The 24,464-nt window shown below is 38.7% G+C and overlaps 1 protein-coding gene across 1 annotated transcript in view; it reads right to left on the bottom strand.

The window, feature by feature from the left end:
- Positions 1–9,929: 9,929 nt before the first annotated feature.
- Positions 9,930–24,464, bottom strand: part of LOC141401266 (uncharacterized) — a 627,482-nt gene continuing 612,947 nt past the window's right edge. Inside the window, exon 5 of the mRNA XM_073981350.1 lies at positions 9,930–10,506. The gene's annotated coding sequence lies outside the window, so the exon portion shown is untranslated. The remainder of the gene's footprint in view (positions 10,507–24,464) is intronic.

A 24,464-nucleotide genomic window follows, 5' to 3' on the forward strand; every position in this document is an offset into this window, starting at 1 on the left:
AGGTCGACGTCTTCCTAGTATATCCCCCGTAGAAGCGTAACACTCGAACGGATCAACCGATTCGGTCCACATTGTGGCCTTCGTAATAGTTTGTGCAAACTTAGTTTAAGCTCGAAGATAAACCACATCGGTCCACTCCTTCAGGTACCTCCCCCACAAAAGTTCGAAAATGTTCGGAAAATTTGTGCGCACTATAACTCTTGAAGGAATTAACCGATTTGGTCCGTACTTTACACATCACAATATATATACCAGATATAGATCAGGTTCAAATATGGACTATATTTGTCCACTCCTTCGGGTACCTCCCACACAAAATTTTGGATAAATTCACTTTAAGACCTGCTCTTGAATCACTTTAGTGTGTTGAAGCAACTTGCACTCGCTGCCTGAATTACGACAGTAAAAGTTTTTTTCAGGGGCAAGTCCATACTTCTTGAGAAAACGCACAGTGGATCCACCCATTGGCCAAAAATAAAAAAATTAATGTCGAAATTTTGGTACAACAACTGGTACCTCTGACAGCTATGACATGGACCTTTTTAAATATATATTAGTTTTTGTTTCATTTGAACGCGAACTTCTCAAGGAAGCTTCAAAAGTCAGAACATTTGAGTAATATTTTTTTGTTGTTAATACAACCTAAATTTTAAGTGCAAGTAAATATATTCAAAATATCGCGAAACTGATACGTATAGCAAAATATTATAGTGGATTTTGAAGGAGGAGGTAATAGCTTAATTTTCATTAAAAAATTGTGTTATAGCGTGTTGTGAAATTCTAGTTAGCTGCATATTTTCTTAGTGTATTTTGTAATGCCAATTCGATCATATACTTAAATTTGACCTAAGGTTTTAGTCATGATGCCCACCAGTGCCCACCTCGGGAATAATTTTCCAAAGTAGGTCATGGGTTTAAGATTATTCAGTATTAAAATCAGCTGCCATCTAGTGCCAGACTATAAATGGTGGGTCGCTCACTAAAGCTGCCCTAGAATGGGGTCTCTATGGATATATTAGCGTATAACTGTGTTATCTGACCACGTAAATTAAAATAATTGGCATCAGTGACAAGATGAAGAAATCTTCTTCCAAACTTGTCTTACGTTAGTATCCACTAAATTGGTTGGATTTTATGTTGTTTTGGAGACGGTTTTGTTTCCCCAAGCCTATTTTTACATCAAAAGATAAATGGGACCTTTGTTTATGTCATTTTGTATTAACAGCACAAAACAATTCTTAACGTATACCCCCTCCAGAGGGGAAAGGGTGGAGAATGCTACGCTCGTGGTTTCTTAAAACACTCTTTGAGCAGCACAAAGCTGTAACTGGCGCATTGGCTTGATTTTTACACTCTAAATATTTTTGGCCACTTTCTCCATACAAGTGGATCCACTGTGAAACGGTGCGAAATTTTTAAAAATGGAGAGCTCGAACCGAATATTGCGTTCGTCCACGTCTTGGATATTGTAATATTTCTTCGAATATTAGATGAAATTGGATGGTGGTGACTATAGGTTTACTCCTTCCAGTACCTCCTTCACAAAAGCTCGAAAATATTCGCTAAAATGGTACGCGCGATTTCTCATAGACGTAGTAACCGATTTGGTCCAAACTTTGGATCTCTAAAAATTGTTGAAACTTAGTTTATGTTCAAATTTGGGCCCTATCTGTCCAATCCTTGTGGTACCACCCACACAAATGTTTAACATTTTTGTGTGGTGAAGGGTCTGTTCGAGGATCCTTTGGACATTTTTACCGAAGGTTTTCCTAGTAGCCTTGTTTACAGCGATATTATGTTTTTCGTAGGCTAGTGTGATAAAAAAAGCTCTATCTTTCCCCGCAAATGTTCGAGCTTTAATCCTATCCATACTTTTGTCGGTTCATACGCCCGACATTTTGAAAACCTCCTCTAAATACATAAATTTTTTTTTGGGAAAAAAGTATTTGAATCCACAGGCTGAGGGTATATCTCTCATACTTTTTTACTGAAACTGCTGAAATTTGGTATTCAGTCTTCTTCATAAACGAAAGGAAACGAATTTTTTTTGCTTAAATATAACTCGTGGTGGACGGTATAACAAGTTCAGCCCGTCGGAACTTACTTGTTTTTTTTCTTTCCAAATCATTTTAATTTATTTTTAAACACGATTGTATAACAATGGTGTAATACCGTATAATGTAGATGCTTAACTAAATATAGCTTGTACTAAATGTGAATTACGTTAAACAACCCACTTTAAGGATAAGAATATTCATACACCTATCCCTTGCAGTATCAAGTTTTAATCCATATCATGGCAGTTGATTTAAAACGAATTGATAGATTGGAAAAGGTCGAATACATTTCCCTCAAGAGTTCGTATCAGTTAGCCACACAAAAAAACGTACTAACTAACAATAACAAACATTTTTATGTAACTCAAAGCATTTCTTGTTGATAACAGAAACAGTACTCTGTGTACGTTGATTCGCTTTGAATGGGTTAGTAAATATTTTATTCCCTCTTCTGTTAGGCTCAACAAAAACAAACAGCAAAAAAAACCTTGAAGCTTTTCATAAACTCATACTCTAGTGATTACAGTCACACAACAGCAACAACTACTGTTCGTTAAAACAAAAAATAATCTGAAGAGTGTGATAGACCAGTGTCCCGGGCTTTGTAGAGATCTCTATTCCTTTTTGGTTTGTTTTTTCACTTTGTTTTGGGGATGCCTTTCTGTGAACGCAATAAATCAATCAATTTCAACAAAACACAAAATTTTCATTGTTATTTTCCCTCAGAGTGTTCAGAGGCAATAAAAATCATACTGACTGTTTTCTTTTCGTATATATGTGTGTGTGTGAATTTGCAATTTTTATTTAAAATTCCACCGCCCACCTTTTGTAACAAAGAGTATTTTACATATACCCTCCAAAATACACGGAAGGCTGAAGTTATATTCGTAAATGCATTTCGTTTGAAATGCCACCAACAAAAAAACTGTACCCTTCCCAAATATTTGCCATAAATTTATAGATGAACTTACAGTTGGACAAAGTTGTAACGATCTCTTTGAAGGAGACAAAGTTGTCTCACCTAAATTCTTCCTGTGGCAATGGAGGCTGGGGCCAAAATGGACAAAATTTAATTTTGTGAGAAAAAATTATGAAAAATATATTAAAAACTATCCTTTCGATGGAGTTCCGTATCACGACTTCCTTAGCGTCTATTGGCATGCTAAACTGAATACTGAAGTAATCTTTTTACTTACATCAATGTTCCACTGTTTAACTAAGAAATTCCTTATCCATTGTTTTCTTATTTTTTTTTTGTCGTTTTCTTTTTAACCATCGTCTTCAGAATAATGAAGAAAAAACTTTAAATGAGTATAGGAAACCAACTATGATGTCTTTTGTTGTCATTCTACACAGACACACGCACACACATACACGGTTGTTCCTACCACAATTGTTTGAAAAGAAACATTGATAAATTTATGTTCTTCAACAAGAGAAATGGGTTGAACTTGACATCGTCTTAAGTGAAGTAAAGATTTGTTGCCTGTTATCCTGTCTCACAAATTGAAGAAAACATTGTTTGAGGTTTTTTGCAATTTCTTTTTTAAATGAAAATGGTTTAAAACGACAAACGTATTTGTCACACTGCTGTCGGAAAGAAAATTATGTTTGACAATGAAAGTTATGCAAATGAAGTGGAAGAATATTTAGTTAAAGGGTTTCTAAGAGGGTTTTTCAATGCCGAGAGATTCAAGAGACCATTATCGCAATAATGGTATGTGTATATGTTAGGAACAAATAAGTTTCAAATTCCAGGTCCTGATTACAACAATGCGATTTTTCTGTCCCGGAATCTCATATCATAAATGCTTTGAAAGTTCTCAAAAGAAACGCCATAGTAGCATGTTTGTACAAAATCCGCTTCAGAAAATTTGAAGACGATTTAGCCCTGTCTGCCCCTCTGTCTGCCGGGCTGCACCAGCCCGTTAAGTCTTGAACGTATCAACAGAGTTGGACCAAACCACGCCTTCAGGTAATGCCAAATTATAGCTAATTGTCATTAAAGTTACATGGGGGCCATAACAAAACACGGACCTATCTGCACAATTTTTGGTAAATAATCTCTAGGAACATTAAATCCCAAATTATAGGCAATTTGGTCTAAAAATGCGACCATAAACTTAAAAATACCTCAAATCGGGCGGTATCGTTATATAGGGGCTATACCAAAACACGAACCTATCATTATAATTTTTGTTAGATACATTTTCAAGGTGCGCCTGAACTAAATTTAAATGAACGAGATTACCACTGTTGTGTGATTCTCTAACACATTTTTGAGTTATCGACAAAAATCTGTTCTGCGAATCTGCGCCTGGAATGTTCGAACTCTTTATAGAGAAGGTGCAGTCTTCGCATTGGCAGACGCACTTGAAAAGTACAAGGCCGATATTACTGCCATACAGGAAATACGATGGATTGGGAAAGGCGTCACTACAACACCTAAAGGTGACGCACTGTATTATAGCTGCCATGACGTAAAGCATGAGTTTGGTTGCGGATTCGTAGTTAGTCGGAGGCTAAAACATCTGGTATCCAGCTTAACACCAGTAAATGAAAGACTTGCTGCAATTCGATTAAAAGCTAAATTCTTCAACATCAGCTTTATTTGCGCTCATGCTCCCACTGAAGACAAGGACGAACTGACCAAAGATATATTTTATGAGCGCTTAGAAGAAACATATGACCGTTGTCCTGCCCATGACATTAAAATTATTCTAGGCGATTTTAATGCCAAAATTGGAAAGGAGAATATCTGTGGCCCAACAGTCGGGAATTTCAGTCTCCACAGTGAAACATCTGACAATGGTATGATGCTGATAGACTTTGCAGCTGCAAAAACATGGTAGTTAGCAGTACCAGATTTAATCATCTCGATATTCATAAGGGCACCTGGTTGTCTCCAGATCAAAGAACAAGTAATCAAATTGATCATGTTGTGATAGATGGAAGACATTCGTCGAGCGTGTTTGATGTACGATAGTTTCGAGGCGCAAACATTGATTCGGACCACTACCTTGTTGCAGCAAAGGTACGTACCTATCTAAACGTTGCAAATAAAGGATGAACAGACACAACGCGGAAGCTGGACATCGATAGGCTGCAAACACAACAGATAGCCACAGCATATTCCACTCAACTAGCCCAATTGCTTAATGAGAGCACTCCTTGCCCCGATAACATAACAGCACAATGGCAAAATATTGCCCACTCCATGCAAACAGCCGCAAAAGCCATACTTGGATACCAGAGACCTCCACAAAGGTATTCATGGTATGACCAGGAGTGTCGTGCTGCTACCGAAGAGAAAAATGCGGCATATAGGGCCACTTTACAATCAGTAGCAACGCGTAGCGCACGAGAGAGGTATCGGGAGAAAAGGAGAGAGGAGAAACGTCTGTTCCGCAGGAAAAAGAGAGAGATTGAAAAGCGGGAGTGTGAACAAATCGAGATGTACAGGAGACAGAATGAAGTCCGAAAATTCTACCAAAGAGTGAAACATCAAACTGATGGTTTTGGAACTGGCACATCCCGCAAGGTAATCTGGTAATTGATACAGATTGATTGCTAAGGATATGAAAAGATAATTTTTTCCAAGCTATTGGTATCCAATAGTAGCAAAGTCGACCAATATACTACAGATCCAATCCCAGAAGATGGTATTGAATGTATACCGCCCGGCCAAGATGAGGGAAAGACAGCAATAAACTGGCTGAAGAATAATAAGGCAGCAGGAGTTAATGGTCTACCAGCCGAGCTGTTTAAAACCGGAGGCGACACGCTGATAAGGTGTATACATCAGCTAGTTAACTCCATCTGGCAGGAAGAACGCATACCCGACGATTGGAACCCGAGCATCCTGTGTCCCGTCCATAAGAAAGGAGATAAGACTCTATGCTCCAACTAAAGGGGCATAAGTCTTCTCCCTATGGTCAACGAAATAATTGGACCATACCAATGTGGCTTTAGACCTGGCAAGTCCACCATTGACTAGATATTTCTTCTTCTTTTTTATTTGCGGATCCGTTATTCGGATATAAAGAGATCATACAATAGTATACATTACATTTATATATATCATCTGTACATGTTCCGTTATTTTATTTTATGAAATTATAGACAGCTCTAGATTTTTAGCAGCATGTATCAGATTTGTTTCATCTCTGTATCCTGTCCACTCTTGGATGTTACTTAGCCAGTATATCTCTCCTCTGCGTCTTGGTCGTTGTCCTTCTATGTTGCATTTAATAATGCATTGTATAAATCTGTATTTGTCATTTCTCATCAGGTGCCTAAGGTATGCGATTTTTCTCGATTTGACCGTGTGTAAGAGTTGTCTGTCGACATGCATTCGTCTGAGAACTTCTTGGTTTGAAATGTGCGATGTATAGGGTATATTAAGTATTCTTCTAAAGACCCACATTTAAATGCTTCAATTCTTTTTTGATCTGCACTTTTGATGGTCCAAGTTTCTACGGCATATAATAGTATAGACCAAATATAACGTTTGACGAATATTATCTTAGTTGCGGGACTTAATTCGTGATTTGTAAGTGTTTTTTTTTTGTATGTAAAAAGGCGTTTCTGGTCATCTCCACTCGGCGTTTTATTTCGTTTGAAATATTCCATTGGTCGTTAATTGAAACGCCAAGGTATTTAAACGTTTTTACACGTTCGACAAGTTCATCTTTAATACTTAGTGACGTTTCATAAGTTGCATCTTTCCGACTAACAATCATGTATTTTGTCGTTTTTATATTTATTTTGAGGTCATATGTTTCACTTACGTACGTAAGCTTGCCTAGAAGTTGTTGTAGCCCAAATATACTGCCTGCAATAATTGTGGTATCATCAGCGTACCGTTTGTTATTTATAATTTTACCCTGAACTCTTATTCCAATTCGTTCTCCTTTGATTGACTCATGAAATATTTTGGGCAAATCCTGGAGAAGACCCAAGAGATGCTGATCGACACATACCAACTTTTTGTCGATTATAAAGCAGCCTTCGACAGCCCGCTACGATCAAAGGTATTCCAAGCCATGTCTGAATTTGGTATCCCCGCAAAGCTCATTCGGCTTTGTAAAATGACTCTAACTGACACAAAATCTTCAGTTAAAATACTCGTAGGAAAGAACCTCTCAGAAGAGTTTTGTACCAAAAGAGGTTTCCGGCAAGGAGACAGCCTTTCGTGTGATCTTTTCAACATCCTGCTAGAAAAGGTTATACGGGAGGCAAACGACAAAAGAAGTGGCACAATCTACACCAATAGCCACATGTTATTTGCTTATGCTGATGATATAGACATCATGGGACGATCAGTAAAAGAAGTAACCGATACCTTTGTGAATGTCGAAGGAGAATCTGCTAAAATGGGTCTGGCAGTAAACGGCGAGAAGACCAAGTTGATGGTGTCGACGCGCAATGCGTCCATTGAACTCGGAAAAACTGTGGAAGTTGGCTTCTATAATTTTGAGGTAATAAAAGATTTCGTCTACCTAGACACCACCGTAAACACAACAAACAACATCGGTTGTGAAATAAAAAGAACTGTATTGGCCAATAGATGCTACTTTGGCTTAAGTAAGCAATTTAAGAACAAATACACATTTCGCAAAGGTGGCTGTTACGGATCGAGTTGATCGACCTATTATATCAATATCGTCTGCGTAGGCCAGTAACATTATATCCTTATTGTATATAGTGCTATTTTTATCTCTATCGGTATATACATTCGATTCTCGTATGAACTTTTCCAATAGAATGTTAAATAGGTCACACGATAGGCTGTCACCTTGCCTGAAACCTTGTTTCGTTTCAAAAGGTTCCGAGAGGTTCTTTACTACTTTAGCAGCTGATCTTGTATTAGCCAATGTCATCCTGCATAATCGTATAAGTTTTGCAGGGATACCAAACTCAGACATGGCTTGAAACACATTTGATCTAATTGGGCTATCGAAGGCGACCTTATAGTCGACGAAAAGGTGGTATGTGTCGATCTGTCTTTCGTGGGTCTTCTCCAGTATTTGGCGCAGTGTGAAGGTTTGGTCAATTGTCGATTTACCAGGTCTAAAACCGCATTGGTATGACCCGATTATGTTATTGACCATGGGTTTTAAACGTTCACACAGCACACTCGACAGCACTTTGTATGTGATTGGGAGCAGACTTATGCCTCTGTAGTTTGTTCACACCGTCTTGTCTCCTTTCTTGTGTACGGGACATAGGAGGCTGAGGTTCCAATCGTTGGGTATGCTCTCTTCTTGCCAAATTTCGGTAATTAAGTGATGCATACTCCTTATCAACATTTCGCCACCGGTCTTGACGTCGCTTTGGCTAGGTGGAAGACATTCAACGTCGTCGTTTGCGATTGGTTCTGGTATATCTTCATCGCCGCCCATATTCGATACTAAGAGCTTCTTGAAATGCTCCTACCAGATCCTCAGTACGCTATCTGTATCAGTTACCAGATTCCCTTCATGATCTTTGCAGGAGAATGTGCCTGCACCATATCCTTCAGTATGGTGTTTTACACTCTCGTAAAATTTGCGGACTTCATTCTGACTCCTGAACATCTCGAGTTTCTCACGTTTTTCTTGCTGTTTCTTTTTTCTTCTGAAAATACGCTTCTCCTGATATTTTTCTTTTGCGCTTCGTGTTGCTACTGAATGCAGAGTTGCTCTGTATGCCGCGTTCTTTTCTTCAGTAGCCTTATGGCACTCCTGATCGTACTATAGATTTTTAGGTGATAGTTTTTGGTACCCAAGCACAGATTTTGCGGCAGTTTGAAGTGAGTGGGTTATTCTTTGCCACCGCGCTTCCACATTATCGGGACAAGCAGTTCCGTCTTCCAGCATGTGAGTCAGTTGAGCGGAATAGGCTTGTCCTATCTGTTGTGTTTGCAGCTTCTCGATATCCAGCTTGCGTCCTGTGTTAGATCGCACTTTTGCCGCAACATTAAGGCGAGTGCGTACCTTTGCTGCTACAAGGAAATGGTCCGAATCGATGTTCCCTCCTCGAATTGATCGGACATCTAACACACTGGACGAGTGTCTTCCCTCTATCACAACATGATCAATCTGGTTTCTTGTTTCCCCATCTGGGGATATCCACGTGGCCTTGTGTATGTCGAGGTGTTGGAATCTGGTACTTCTCACTACCATGTTTTTTGCCGCTGCAAAATCGATCAGCCTCATTCCGTTGTCGGATGTTACCTCATGGAGGCTGAAATTTCCGATCGTGGGATCAAAGATATTTTCTCTCCCAATTTTAGCATTAAAATCTCTCCGGTCATATGCTCTCTCTAGGCCCAGATCAGGCAATTAGGCGCCCGTGTGCGCTCATTTAACGTTGCTCTCTCCACACACACAATTCAACCCATTGAAAAAGCATGCACTCACACAATGACGCCCCGTAAAGTATGCGATAGAAAAGTATGGTGCCTGACGCTGCTCTAGGCGCTCGTAGAATATATCCTTGGTCTGTTCATCTTTCTCTTCGGTCGGGGCATGGGCGCAGATGAGACTGATGTTAAAAAACTTTGCTTTTATTCGGATTGTGGCAATTCTCTCATCAACAGGAGTGAAGCTGGAGACGAGATTTTTAAGCCTCCTATTTACCATAAATCCAAGACCTAGCTCATGATTCGTTTCATGGCAGCTATAATACAGTGCGTAATCGTTTGTTATTTTTACTTCTGCCCGGTTCCATCGCACTTCCTGTAAGGCGATAATATCAGCATTGTACTTGTCAAGTACATCCGCCAGTGCGCAAATTGCACCTGCTCTGTAGAGAGTCCTGACATTCCAGGTGCAGATTCGCCGATCATGGTCCTTAAAACGTTTGCGGGGTTCGTCAACTTTAGAGGGGTTTGTTTTTCTTCTTTTTCTTTGTTTTTTTCATAGTTTTCATCTACAGAATGGGTAAAGCTTATTCTACATCTACTGTAGTGTCGTCTCTTTGGGGAATATTGGTATGTTTACCCTTTAAAACACTGCAGCACTTTTCCCAGTTCGCAATTTTAGGATTGCGAAAACCATTATGATCGGAGAATGACTTATCGGATTTTGTATCGAATGCTTTTTTGTTTCCATGTTTTATGTAATTTAAAAGAAAATTAAGGATTTTTGTTCTTCCTTCCGGACTTTGGGCCATTACTAGTTTTATTAAAAAAAACTTTCAAGAGAAATACCATCCAAAAATAGGACAACGTATATACATATATCACATGTTTGTTAAGACAATGTTACCACAAGGGTAATATTATATTGCCAATAATTACAATAACATTAATTTCGTTTATATAAATATTTTCATTTTAATAAAATACAATTGCAATAACACAATACTCACTCTATATGTCTCGTTTTTTTCACACCAAAGTAATTACCATAAAATATTCAATGTAATTAGCCAGTAATGCAATTAAAACCAAACAAAAACTCACCTGCAATGAAAGAGATGCAATGGAATTAAAATTATTATTTTCATAAGGCAATAATAACAAAAATATGTACACATTTGTGTGATAAAAAAGTGAATATGATAATATGGAATGTGTTAATTAATAAATAGCATAAAATATTAACCAATTATTTCAATTATTAAGGTAATAATATCAAAAAAGCAGCAGTACGAGTGCCAAACGAAACCAAAAGTAATTTTAAGCTTTAATAAAAAAATACCCAGGCAATTTTCAAACTCCAACACTCACACATGTCGCACAATGTCGCTTGTACAAACATACAGGCGAACACAGTTTATAAATTTTATTTTTATTAACAACAATTGACAACAGCAATTTCATATTGTCGAGCCAAACAATAGAGACAATCAAATGTAGAGTCACTCCAAAAGTGAAAAGATGTGAAAGAAAATAGACAACAAACAAACACAACAACAGAAACAACGAGAATAAATGCAACAAGGACCAGCGAAAAAAATCTCAGAATTATACAAAAGTCGTCCTGTGCCATTTTATATGTTCCCTTTAGACGACAGACAGACAGACACAGTGTATACAAAAATTGTATCGCATCTTTTATAATAGAATTGGCTGTAGGCCAAAGGGAATCTGAAAACATCAACTATCCAAATCAAAAGATAGAAAGACAAACATACAACAAAACCAGTTTCTGAATCAAGGCTTAAGTGTATAGTAGAGAATACCAAAAAACCAAACAGAAGTTAAAACCCATTCCTACCCGTCCGTCTGTTCTTCCATCCATCCATCCAACACTGAAACCAAAGAGACAGTAAAATACTTTACACTGAAGCAAGTGGCATCAAATATACGTTCCTTTTTTGTACGGAAACAATGAAGCCAGCCTGTATATAGAGACACTTGCAACAATGTTGTTATCATGAGAGGAAAAAACATTACGGCCCAAATAATTCGAAAAAACCAACAAAAATTCTTAACAAATAATAGCCGGAAATAAAAGAGAAGGTGGATGAGTATGAAGAAATGTTTTTAAGGCTTAAACGAATTAAATCTTAGCTATTAAGTCAGGAAATGCTGATAAAATTAAAGAAATTAAAACACTAAACATTGACATTGCTGACATCTCCGTTTTGATGATTTGTTACGGTTCATCTTTGTTGGCTCCAAGGTTGTGAATTTTTCTAAAGTACCACGGCTGGCGCTTTAAAAAATGGAAACATGTTGAGTCTTGTTGCCAGTTGGTGTTGTGAGATAGTTTAGAGCTTTCAGGAATTTTGGGCTTGCCCACAAAAAAAATGTATAGTTGTAATCACAATCACAGTAACTACATCCGTTGAAAATTTCAATACAACTCGCGAGAAGCACTCAAAACGCACTTAAGAAAATTTTTTTTATCTTTTTTTAATAATTTCTCGTTGGAGTCAAGCTTAATGATCGAAGAATTTTTGCAAGGGAAAAAGTAAAGCCGACTGTGGAGTGGCGTCTCTGTCTGTTTTTTTTTACAGTGATGAGCTTTTTTCTCTTTCAGCCTGTATGGCTTCCACGACAAGTGCTTTTAGCGCAGCCTTCGGAAGTTATGAATTTGGCTCTGGATGCTAACACGCCGTGATAACGTTATGTCTGATGAGCTGCTACCAACACCGGGAGGTACCTAAGGGTGTTGTTCGATATAGACATTTTTGTAGCTTGAGGTACGTTTGGAAGAATGTTTACGTTGCGCTAAATTTCGGCCAAAGGGGATACTCAATTCATGAGTTATCGTGTTCATCACTATCTCAGGAGGTATTGTCTTGCCCACTAAGAAATTGTACCTTCGTAATAGGAGTCGCGAATATGACCAGCTGCAAAATTTTTCAAAATGACACAAAATTTTTCGCAAAACATGTCTTAGTTGTGTATGGAAGGTACCCGATTGTGTGGATGGATACAGCCCATATTAAAACCTGACCACTGTCTTTAAAACCATGTGCAAAGTTTTGACCACATCGGTTACTCCCTTTTTTTCTGTTGTAGGAGCGGCTACAGTCGGGTTGGTTTTCTGGTTCAGGAAGGATGCAACCTCAACTGGGTGCGTCCAAAAAGACCCGGCGGCCAGATGAGTTGGTGACTAGGTCGATAATACCCAAGCTTGAGGAGGCATCCTGTTTCAGTTCTCAGGGTAGCATTTTGACAGTTTAGGAGTTTATTTCACTGAATATCTGTAGCGTTAGCGTACCATAATAGTGCAGCGTGGTTAACCACCAACCGCCCTATCATGTTTCTGTATCTGCACCCCAAGTGCTGCTGGCTAGCGAGTTGAGAACTTTGTTTTTGCTCCTTACCTTATATCAGATTCAAATGTTTGTCACATGTGCACCCTAAAATCTTGGGATTATTTGTCAAAGAACATCTTCGCTGTCCATGTACCTGTAGATTTGTATCATCAGCAATTGGACCACACACCATTATCGTGCAATCATCCGCATAATTCGCGTTCCTGATCTTCACATATGACTGGCATCCGTACACGTAATTTAGGGTCCAACGTTTCGAACTCGCCTGGAGGATGGTGACAATAACGTCCTCAAGCAGAATAACGTCCTTTAAGGCTCGGGAGAAAAAAAAGATTCGATTGTCTTTGCTACTAGCGATGGGCTTGTAGGATTCTTTTTTATTCGCATCTTTCCCTGGTTTCAATAGCGGCCAATTTGCCAGGCTTCGGGAACTATGGCGGTTGCAAACGACAAATTGTGCACCTTGGTTAAATACTCAACCCTAAATTCACTTATTTAACAGGTCTGTGCCAATTGTTTTGGATGATTTTGCTTCCCAAATGACTACTGCCACTTCAAAACTGGTGAACTAAGTTCTAACGTTTCGACTGGAAGAGTTCTAATGCGATGCCAAACTCTTCTCTCTGCCCTTCACATTCCGGTTGCTTCCCAAACTGCCCGTTGAATTGATATGCATGCCTTCAAGTTTATGTTAAAACATCGTCGCCACATGTGATAGATGTCCAGTTGTTCCTCCTGCCAGAGTTGGGAAGCCATTTAACCGATGACAATAGTTTCTCTATAACCGTGCTTAAGTTGCAGCTCTTTAGGTGTCTTAGACATTTGTGTTTTTTTTGCTCGTCTACTAACCTATTGACATTGAACTTCCATTTTCTGACTTTTGGATTACCTGGATTTGTACGCCTGAGATTACCTCGTTCCGCGGCGATATCTACAACCCCCGGAAAGTTAGGTCTTATCACTGATTTTCTACCAGCTTAAGTAGACATGGCACCCGTAGAGTTGATAATTTCTCCGAAACCTTCCTCAGCGACCCGAACATTTGAGGTAATAAGCAGCTTATGACAATGCGGTGGCCAGAGGCTATAAAGTCGCCTGTTTTATCAAGGGAAATGATTATGGAGAGGTGGTCAGATCCAAGTGACATGACGCACTGCCAGGAGAGTTCCTTTCCCAACCAGAGAAAGCGATGGTGACGGGTAGTCACCTATAGTCCTTGTGCGGATATCTTCTTTCACCGTCCTATATATGAATTCATAACTCTGCTCAGCCAGTCCCTGTGGTCATTAACAAGGACGGAGTTCCAAAGCTCGTGATGAGCATTGAAATCGCCTAGTAATAGACGGTGTTTTCCACGCCTTTTCAACACCCATACCTCGGCAGTACCAAGGTAGTATAGCATCGACTGGCGCCGCGATAGTGATGTCTGGCGAGCTAAAACTGTCACCCAAAATCCTAGGACGCACCCATTCTGGTTCACCGTGCTCAGTCAGCGCCATGCAACTCGAATCATTACCTAGGGCGGAGTGCCAAAGCTAGTGATACGTATTAAAATCCCATTGTACCAGAAGGTTATTGCCTTTGAAAGAAGAATAATGTTTGGCGAATTATGCAAAGCACAGCTATTAAATGGAGGTTTGCACACATTTGGCACCTATACCTTGGCAATACCACACTTGACTGATATCCCCATATTACATTCCATGTGTGGGTCTCCAAAGCTCGTGATGAGCACGGAAATCCCTTAGTACTACACGGGGTCTTCCAAAAGAAAGCTACTGTTGGACAGATAAAGAGGTACACATCTATACAACACCCATACCTCGTTAGTTCCACGCAATGCTGATGTTCGGCGAGATAAAACAGTTACCAAAAATTCTGAGACGCTCCCATTCTCATTCATTGTCTATATGTGGAGTCATTTATCTGTCAGCCAACACCATGCCACTCTAGTCATTACCTAAGAAGGAGTGCCAAAGCTCGTGATGAGCATTGAAATCCCCTAGTACCAGAATGTTATTGCCTTTCAAAATGGAGGTTTGTACACATTTAACACCTACATATATTTACCTTGGCAGAACCACACTTGACTGATATCTCCATACATTTCATGTCAAACTCAAGCTGGTAACCCAGCCTACCATCTCAATTTTTTGTGCGATCTTTGCGAACCCCGTTGAATCCATCACAACTGTACAAGCAGCAGGTGTTGGTTAGTTCAGTCTCGTACCGGCCAGGATGTTGGTTCGACTCATGAAATGAACAATCTCACATGCCTTGCCACGAAGGTCATAGTAATTCATTTTCAAAAACGATTCCTTACCAAGTGTTGATGGCGCAATGTGCGGTGTAAGTTGCTGCGAAAACACATGTTCAGCTCTGACTTGATGACAATAAAATTCGGAGGAATGTGGAATGTGTTGTTCCCAAAACGAAAAACAAATGAAAACAGGTGCATACGAGTATGTGTTGCATTGACAGCCGCTGGGTAAAATATTTCCATTTCCCGCTGCCTGAGAATTGGACTTATTTTGCGATCCATTTTACCGAAAAAAGTTTAACTTTTGTGAGAGAGGTATCCGCATGATTCGACCGATGTGCCCTATTTTAAACTAGATCCAACGTTTAGACCATATCAGGTGTTCTGTTAAAGAGTCATAGTGTGCACCAGTCAGCCAGACAGAATACGGGCAGGGCTAGAACTGGCGGAACACATTGATAGCTTCACCCCTTGCATGGTCAATGAGCAAACCTCCAACAGAATTAGAAACCTCCAACAGACATAACAATTTTGCACCTGGTCTGACAAATTACGTCACATGCAAAGAGAAGAGTAATGCGTTGCATTTGATCTCTTCCTGCCGAGAAGGAACCACCAATATTTAAAATGGATGATGTTGCGAATGCCATAAGGAGCCATGGTAGTTCTGAGCAGTTAGATGGAGCCGCCAGTTGAGTATCTCAACCTGTCTCGATTCACATTGTGCCCGAAATCTGATAAAGCGAAGGCAGCAAAGGTGAATCGAACAAGTCGGTTTCGCTTTTGTCGCCCCTAGCAAAGACTCTTTAGGTTTTACTCATCCCAGCATCAGAAATAGCTATCCAGTTGCCGATCATCTGTATTGGGGTAAGCAGCAAAACTCTACGATAGGACCCAACTCGAACAAGTCATACGATAGGACAGTATTGGTGGCGCTCGACTTGATACTGTCAAGCATAACACGCTGTTTAAGGACATCCTCCAGACTACCCTCCGGCCAAGTTTGAAACATTGGATAATCAATTATATGTGTAGACGCCAGTCGTTTATGGAAGTCATGAACAAAAAGTCCAAGCCCCGTAGTGTGAAACATAGGGTTATCCAGAGCGGAGTGATATCTCCAGAATTGTTAAGCCTCTATCTCTCATGTATTACACCCCCTTCAGACGCCATTGAGATCGTAACGTATGTGGATGATTGTACTATCATGACGTCAGGTACCTTCACTGATGTCATTTGTAAAAGGCTGAACACCTATTTGATCGATCTTACTACATTATGGAGGATTATGCAAATATCAGCCACTAAATCTACGGCCACACCATTCAAAACATGGACTGCAGAGAGGAGCACTGAGTTGAATATCATGGTCGATGGTAGCAGAATTCCGACCACTGACTACCCCAAGTACCTAGGGGTAGCATTTAAAAGCATATTCACGTCGTATGCGCATGCCACAGCCAATCTGAGATGTAGGAGCAAGGTTCTCATGTGCCTAGCCGGCAGGACTTGGGGTGCAGATAAAGAAACGTTGTTGATCACATTAAACGCGATATGTCGGTATGTGGTAAGCTATGCGGCGCCGGTGTCTTCCGCAAATAAAAGTGCAACGCGATGGAAAAATATTCAAACATGTCAGAATGCCGCAACAGGGTGCCTCCACATGTCTTGAGTTGGCCAGTACAGAAACACAATGGCATGCTTTCGTTGCAGTAATTGCTCGGGTGCTACCGTGAGAGCAACGCAGTTTGAGGAAATCGAGCATACTACCCTCCGCCAAGTTTGAATCAATAATCAATTATATGTATGTAATTACATGTGTAATTATATGTAGACGACGGTGGTACGTGGAATTTGGGAACATGAAGTAGAAGACAAGTAGAGTGAAACTGGGAAAAAGCCATGTTGGGGTGATATCCCCATGGCGATGGTTGTACGATCTTAAGAGCTGATCTCCAATTTTCTCCATTTTACCAGATTTGTCACACGAGGAATGTACTCGTACAAATAATGTATGCCACTTATAGTGTATGACCTCTCTGTTCACCACATGGACAGCGAAGATTAGATTAGAAGAGTTGAATGTCCTAGTCGATAGTAGAAAAACTCCGTCTAACTACCCAAATACAATATTCGACAGCATGTTCACGTCATTCGCACATGCCTAGTTCCAAAACGTATGAGTAACATAATATAAACTAAAGTGTGATATTACGTATACGCAGTTTGTTCATACAAATAATGTGGACTATTGGAACTGCGTAGTGAATTAAATAGTTATCTGAGAAAAGCTGAGATTTCGAAGTAAGGTCCTAAAGTCCCAAGCCAAGGTTGTCGAGTTATTCATGATCTAGAGAGACAGATCCAACAATATAAGAGAGAACCTTTAGATCAGCAACCAAGAAAGTTTGGATAGCTTTTAGACAGTTGCAATCGCAGATTCCATAGACAACTATCGTGTGAATGCGGTCCTCGGGGTACACCCACATTTCCGCAGTTGAATATCGTCAGCCACCATGACAAACCAGCTATCAAAGTTTCTAGTGGGCATGGACTGATGACGCCTTGCGAAACGTCTTCCCTGCATGCGGTACAGACCCACACGACCCACTGCAGTTTTTCAACTACCTTGCCAAGCTTGTTTAACTAACTCCAGTAGCTTTGTGGCTACAACCAATGGAAATAAGGATTAAGCAGAAAAATTAATATCATATGATATCATCCCAGCAAAATTTTATGGAAGTGGTTCCATGAGATGCCATGATTTCACTGGATCTTTTGCATTGGTTCAAATGAAGTCGTGAAAGATCCGATATTTTCATTAGCATTTAACCCATGCAAAGGAAGTCGTGAAAGATCCGATCTTTTCATCAGCATTTGAATCATTTTTACAGATCACTACAAAAAAAAAAAAACAAGTCGATTTGTACATCCCTACATGTAGCGACATCAAAACAAAAGAGTATACATTTCCAAAAATTTTGTTACAAAATTACAAGTTAAATGTAGTTCACGAACTAGAGTGGCTGAGAGTGGACGAAGTAAACTCTGTTGCGGTGCAGCGGCGGTGTTTAGACTGCCACAGCTGGGACAGCCGGAAGTCAAGTTTCTCACTTAAATTTACAACCTGTCGCTTGCCAAACACATCGTTCCCGAAGTCTGGAAAATAGGCCAGCTACTGAAGCCCGAAAAGGATGCCAGCAAAGTTGAATTATTTTACAGGCCGATTTTGTCGCCCGTAGCAAGGACCCTTGTGACTTTAGTTCTTCCACCATCAGAAATAACTTTCGAGTTGCCGATCAATAGCATAGGATATCCATAAGCAGCACAACAACTACGCTGAAGGCCATCTCCATATTAGCCGAAGACTCACTCAGAGCAAGCCGTGCTTATAATCTAGAAAGAGAAGTCTAACGTTACAAGAGAGAACCTCGATCAACAAGCCTTTCAACCAGGTTTAAGTAGCATTCACACGAATGCAGTCGCAGATGCAGTAAACAGTTATCGTGTGAATGCGGTCCTTGGAGAACATCCACCATCTATCGCAGCTGAGAAGCGCCAGCTGTCAGACAAACCAGAGTAGTTTTGGGTCAATACGCTCGGGATGGTGCAGCCGTCAAAATTCCTATAGGGCAAGTACTGATGACACCGTGGAAAACATCTGCCCAGCATACAGCACAGGCCCCCACGACACACTGCTCCTTTTCAATTGCCCTACCAATCCTGCTAAGAGACTTAAGTTTTCTGCTTTGTGGTTACAAACCATATAAATAGCGAAATAGCCACATTCTTACGACTGATAGACCCAGAGTCAGATGAAGCAGAAAAATGAGAATACAAACATATTAACTACTGTTACAACAACGAGAACAAACTGCAAATATAGATGTAAACTTTATGATGATAAATAAATTATAGTTATTTCATTAACTCCTTTGAATTAATAAAATAAAAAAATAAAATAAAATAAAAATAAAATTTTTCAATACAGCATTTTCCATTTTCCGAACAAGACGTGAAAATTACATGCCAAAGGGTTGGTGAAAATGACATGCCAAAGATTAGTGAAAATGTTATTCTTGGGAATTGGTTAAGATGGCATGCCAAAGGATTGGTATAGATGCCATTCCAAAGAATTGTTGAAGATGCCATTCCATCGAGTTAGTAAAGATGACATGCTTAGGATCTGAAAATGAATTGCATCTTTTGGGGGTCACGCTCTTGTAAAAAGAATGAGTGAAGATGCTGAAAAAATGACATTCCATTTCACTTGCACCCATTCTTGAATAGCATCTTTGGCATCGAACATTTTGCTGGGATATGATGTTACCGCTACAATAACTACTACTTCAGAGTAATTGATTTAGATCCTAAAATGGCTCTCGGTTTATGTAACTTGAGCGATTTGTACTGTTAATACATATGAGGTGATATCCTGGTGGTAATATCTTATATGTATATTACCCAATTTGAAGATTCATTATTATGTTTGTTTTGTTTATTGTTGAAGTTCAATCTCATTTTCGATTGTTTGAGTGGAGTATTCCCCCATTGGCTCAACTTCATTTATTACCCTCTATTACAGAGAGTAATGTTTTTCAAAACGAACTGACAGTGTTGCAAAATTTTACTGATCGCTACCAATATCATGATTTCATCCCGGCGAAGGGAATTATCAATTGGCTTCTCAGTTTTTGAAATGATGCCTTTTTAGCGAAAAACCGAACTCTTTAAGTGTCTAGTATTCTCATATGAATGAGAATCACACTCACTTTTCGGCTTTTCCAAAGAAACACCAAAATCAAAATATTTTGCAACATGTCAGCACGTATCAACTAAGAATTCTTCGAATTCTGTGAGTTGAAAAGAACACCAACACAGTTGCCTGTGAGGTTGTTATTGGAATTTTGTTTTTTTGTTTTTTAACAAAGCTCCATTCATTCGCCCGTGCCTCGGCTGTTTTTTGTTTGTTTTGTTTATTGTTGAAGTTCAATCTCATTTTCGATTGTTTGAGTGGAGTATTCCCCCATTGGCTCAACTTCATTTATTACCCTCTATTACAGAGAGTAATGTTTTTCAAAACGAACTGACAGTGTTGCAAAATTTTACTGATCGCTACCAATATCATGATTTCATCCCGGCGAAGGGAATTATCAATTGGCTTCTCAGTTTTTGAAATGATGCCTTTTTAGCGAAAAACCGAACTCTTTAAGTGTCTAGTATTCTCATATGAATGAGAATCACACTCACTTTTCGGCTTTTCCAAAGAAACACCAAAATCAAAATATTTTGCAACATGTCAGCACGTATCAACTAAGAATTCTTCGAATTCTGTGAGTTGAAAAGAACACCAACACAGTTGCCTGTGAGGTTGTTATTGGAATTTTGTTTTTTTGTTTTTTAACAAAGCTCCATTCATTCGCCCGTGCCTCGGCTGTTTTTTGTTTGTTTTGTTTATTGTTGAAGTTCAATCTCATTTTCGATTGTTTGAGTGGAGTATTCCCCCATTGGCTCAACTTCATTTATTACCCTCTATTACAGAGAGTAATGTTTTTCAAAACGAACTGACAGTGTTGCAAAATTTTACTGATCGCTACCAATATCATGATTTCATCCCGGCGAAGGGAATTATCAATTGGCTTCTCAGTTTTTGAAATGATGCCTTTTTAGCGAAAAACCGAACTCTTTAAGTGTCTAGTATTCTCATATGAATGAGAATCACACTCACTTTTCGGCTTTTCCAAAGAAACACCAAAATCAAAATATTTTGCAACAAAACAAACAAAAAACAGCCGAGGCACGGGCGAATGAATGGAGCTTTGTTAAAAAACAAAAAAACAAAATTCCAATAACAACCTCACAGGCAACTGTGTTGGTGTTCTTTTCAACTCACAGAATTCGAAGAATTCTTAGTTGATACGTGCTGACATGTTGCAAAATATTTTGATTTTGGTGTTTCTTTGGAAAAGCCGAAAAGTGAGTGTGATTCTCATTCATATGAGAATACTAGACACTTAAAGAGTTCGGTTTTTCGCTAAAAAGGCATCATTTCAAAAACTGAGAAGCCAATTGATAATTCCCTTCGCCGGGATGAAATCATGATATTGGTAGCGATCAGTAAAATTTTGCAACACTGTCAGTTCGTTTTGAAAAACATTACTCTCTGTAATAGAGGGTAATAAATGAAGTTGAGCCAATGGGGGAATACTCCACTCAAACAATCGAAAATGAGATTGAACTTCAACAATAAACAAAACAAACAAAAAACAGCCGAGGCACGGGCGAATGAATGGAGCTTTGTTAAAAAACAAAAAAACAAAATTCCAATAACAACCTCACAGGCAACTGTGTTGGTGTTCTTTTCAACTCACAGAATTCGAAGAATTCTTAGTTGATACGTGCTGACATGTTGCAAAATATTTTGATTTTGGTGTTTCTTTGGAAAAGCCGAAAAGTGAGTGTGATTCTCATTCATATGAGAATACTAGACACTTAAAGAGTTCGGTTTTTCGCTAAAAAGGCATCATTTCAAAAACTGAGAAGCCAATTGATAATTCCCTTCGCCGGGATGAAATCATGATATTGGTAGCGATCAGTAAAATTTTGCAACACTGTCAGTTCGTTTTGAAAAACATTACTCTCTGTAATAGAGGGTAATAAATGAAGTTGAGCCAATGGGGGAATACTCCACTCAAACAATCGAAAATGAGATTGAACTTCAACAATAAACAAAACAAACAAAAAACAGCCGAGGCACGGGCGAATGAATGGAGCTTTGTTAAAAAACAAAAAAACAAAATTCCAATAACAACCTCACAGGCAACTGTGTTGGTGTTCTTTTCAACTCACAGAATTCGAAGAATTCTTAGTTGATACGTGCTGACATGTTGCAAAATATTTTGATTTTGGTGTTTCTTTGGAAAAGCCGAAAAGTGAGTGTGATTCTCATTCATATGAGAATACTAGACACTTAAAGAGTTCGGTTTTTCGCTAAAAAGGCATCATTTCAAAAACTGAGAAGCCAATTGATAATTCCCTTCGCCGGGATGAAATCATGATATTGGTAGCGATCAGTAAAATTTTGCAACACTGTCAGTTCGTTTTGAAAAACATTACTCTCTGTAATAGAGGGTAATAAATGAAGTTGAGCCAATGGGGGAATACTCCACTCAAACAATCGAAAATGAGATTGAACTTCAACAATAAACAAAACAAACAAAAAACAGCCGAGGCACGGGCGAATGAATGGAGCTTTGTTAAAAAACAAAAAAACAAAATTCCAATAACAACCTCACAGGCAACTGTGTTGGTGTTCTTTTCAACTCACAGAATTCGAAGAATTCTTAGTTGATACGTGCTGACATGTTGCAAAATATTTTGATTTTGGTGTTTCTTTGGAAAAGCCGAAAAGTGAGTGTGATTCTCATTCATATGAGAATACTAGACACTTAAAGAGTTCGGTTTTTCGCTAAAAAGGCATCATTTCAAAAACTGAGAAGCCAATTGATAATTCCCTTCGCCGGGATGAAATCATGATATTGGTAGCGATCAGTAAAATTTTGCAACACTGTCAGTTCGTTTTGAAAAACATTACTCTCTGTAATAGAGGGTAATAAATGAAGTTGAGCCAATGGGGGAATACTCCACTCAAACAATCGAAAATGAGATTGAACTTCAACAATAAACAAAACAAACAAAAAACAGCCGAGGCACGGGCGAATGAATGGAGCTTTGTTAAAAAACAAAAAAACAAAATTCCAATAACAACCTCACAGGCAACTGTGTTGGTGTTCTTTTCAACTCACAGAATTCGAAGAATTCTTAGTTGATACGTGCTGACATGTTGCAAAATATTTTGATTTTGGTGTTTCTTTGGAAAAGCCGAAAAGTGAGTGTGATTCTCATTCATATGAGAATACTAGACACTTAAAGAGTTCGGTTTTTCGCTAAAAAGGCATCATTTCAAAAACTGAGAAGCCAATTGATAATTCCCTTCGCCGGGATGAAATCATGATATTGGTAGCGATCAGTAAAATTTTGCAACACTGTCAGTTCGTTTTGAAAAACATTACTCTCTGTAATAGAGGGTAATAAATGAAGTTGAGCCAATGGGGGAATACTCCACTCAAACAATCGAAAATGAGATTGAACTTCAACAATAAACAAAACAAACAAAAAACAGCCGAGGCACGGGCGAATGAATGGAGCTTTGTTAAAAAACAAAAAAACAAAATTCCAATAACAACCTCACAGGCAACTGTGTTGGTGTTCTTTTCAACTCACAGAATTCGAAGAATTCTTAGTTGATACGTGCTGACATGTTGCAAAATATTTTGATTTTGGTGTTTCTTTGGAAAAGCCGAAAAGTGAGTGTGATTCTCATTCATATGAGAATACTAGACACTTAAAGAGTTCGGTTTTTCGCTAAAAAGGCATCATTTCAAAAACTGAGAAGCCAATTGATAATTCCCTTCGCCGGGATGAAATCATGATATTGGTAGCGATCAGTAAAATTTTGCAACACTGTCAGTTCGTTTTGAAAAACATTACTCTCTGTAATAGAGGGTAATAAATGAAGTTGAGCCAATGGGGGAATACTCCACTCAAACAATCGAAAAAAAAAAGATTCATTATTATTTTATAAGTATCATAAAAATAGTTACAATGCCCATAACTTTTTTTTCGAATTTGTAACAAACCAAATGACCAACCATAGCAACTCAACCTAACTTATGAAATTCCAATTACAAAAAACTATTGAATTCATGTGCAAGTAGTTTCAAGGAATTTTATTGAAAATCAGACAGTTGCTAAGTATTCTCATCTAAATGTGTGTGTGTGTGTTGTTATACTTCTTTTTGCCCGTTGTTGTTCCAATTGTTTATAGGCACCGAAGCATAACGAATGCATAACAATGTTTATTTCATACACTTTTGCTTCATTGTCCTTTTTCGTTCAGGCGTCCATGGGAAAAATGTACTTCGATACGCTACTAGTTATGTGTCCAGTTTTTTCATATTTTTCTGTTGTTGTTTTTTTTTTTTTTTTTTTTTGTGGTGTCGTTAACAATATCTTCTGAACTTTCTCATATCTGTTCCCAAATGCTTGTCCTTGCTATATATTTTTCGTCTTGTCCTTGCAATAAAGTTTCTTTCGTTAAGTGGAGGGGTATTAAATACTCCTCCGTTTTCTTTGTGGACATCCTTTCAACAATCAACAGTAGTCGGGTTTTCTTTTTTTCCTTTTTTGGGGGGAAAACTTTGTCCAAGTGATAATGTTTGTTTGGTTTCTGTTGTCATGTGGTATATCAAAATGATACTTATTGTTGCCGAACGAGCTAAGAATAAGAAATAATATATATGAGATACAAATGTGGTTATAAGGGACGTATGGTATATGTATGCCTCCTAGAGGCTAAAAAGAAGGGT

Source organism: Musca autumnalis, unplaced genomic scaffold (genome assembly GCF_047663935.1).
Source record: "Musca autumnalis isolate F117 unplaced genomic scaffold, ASM4766393v1 scaffold_4, whole genome shotgun sequence".
Classification (NCBI taxonomy): Eukaryota; Metazoa; Arthropoda; class Insecta; order Diptera; family Muscidae; genus Musca; species Musca autumnalis.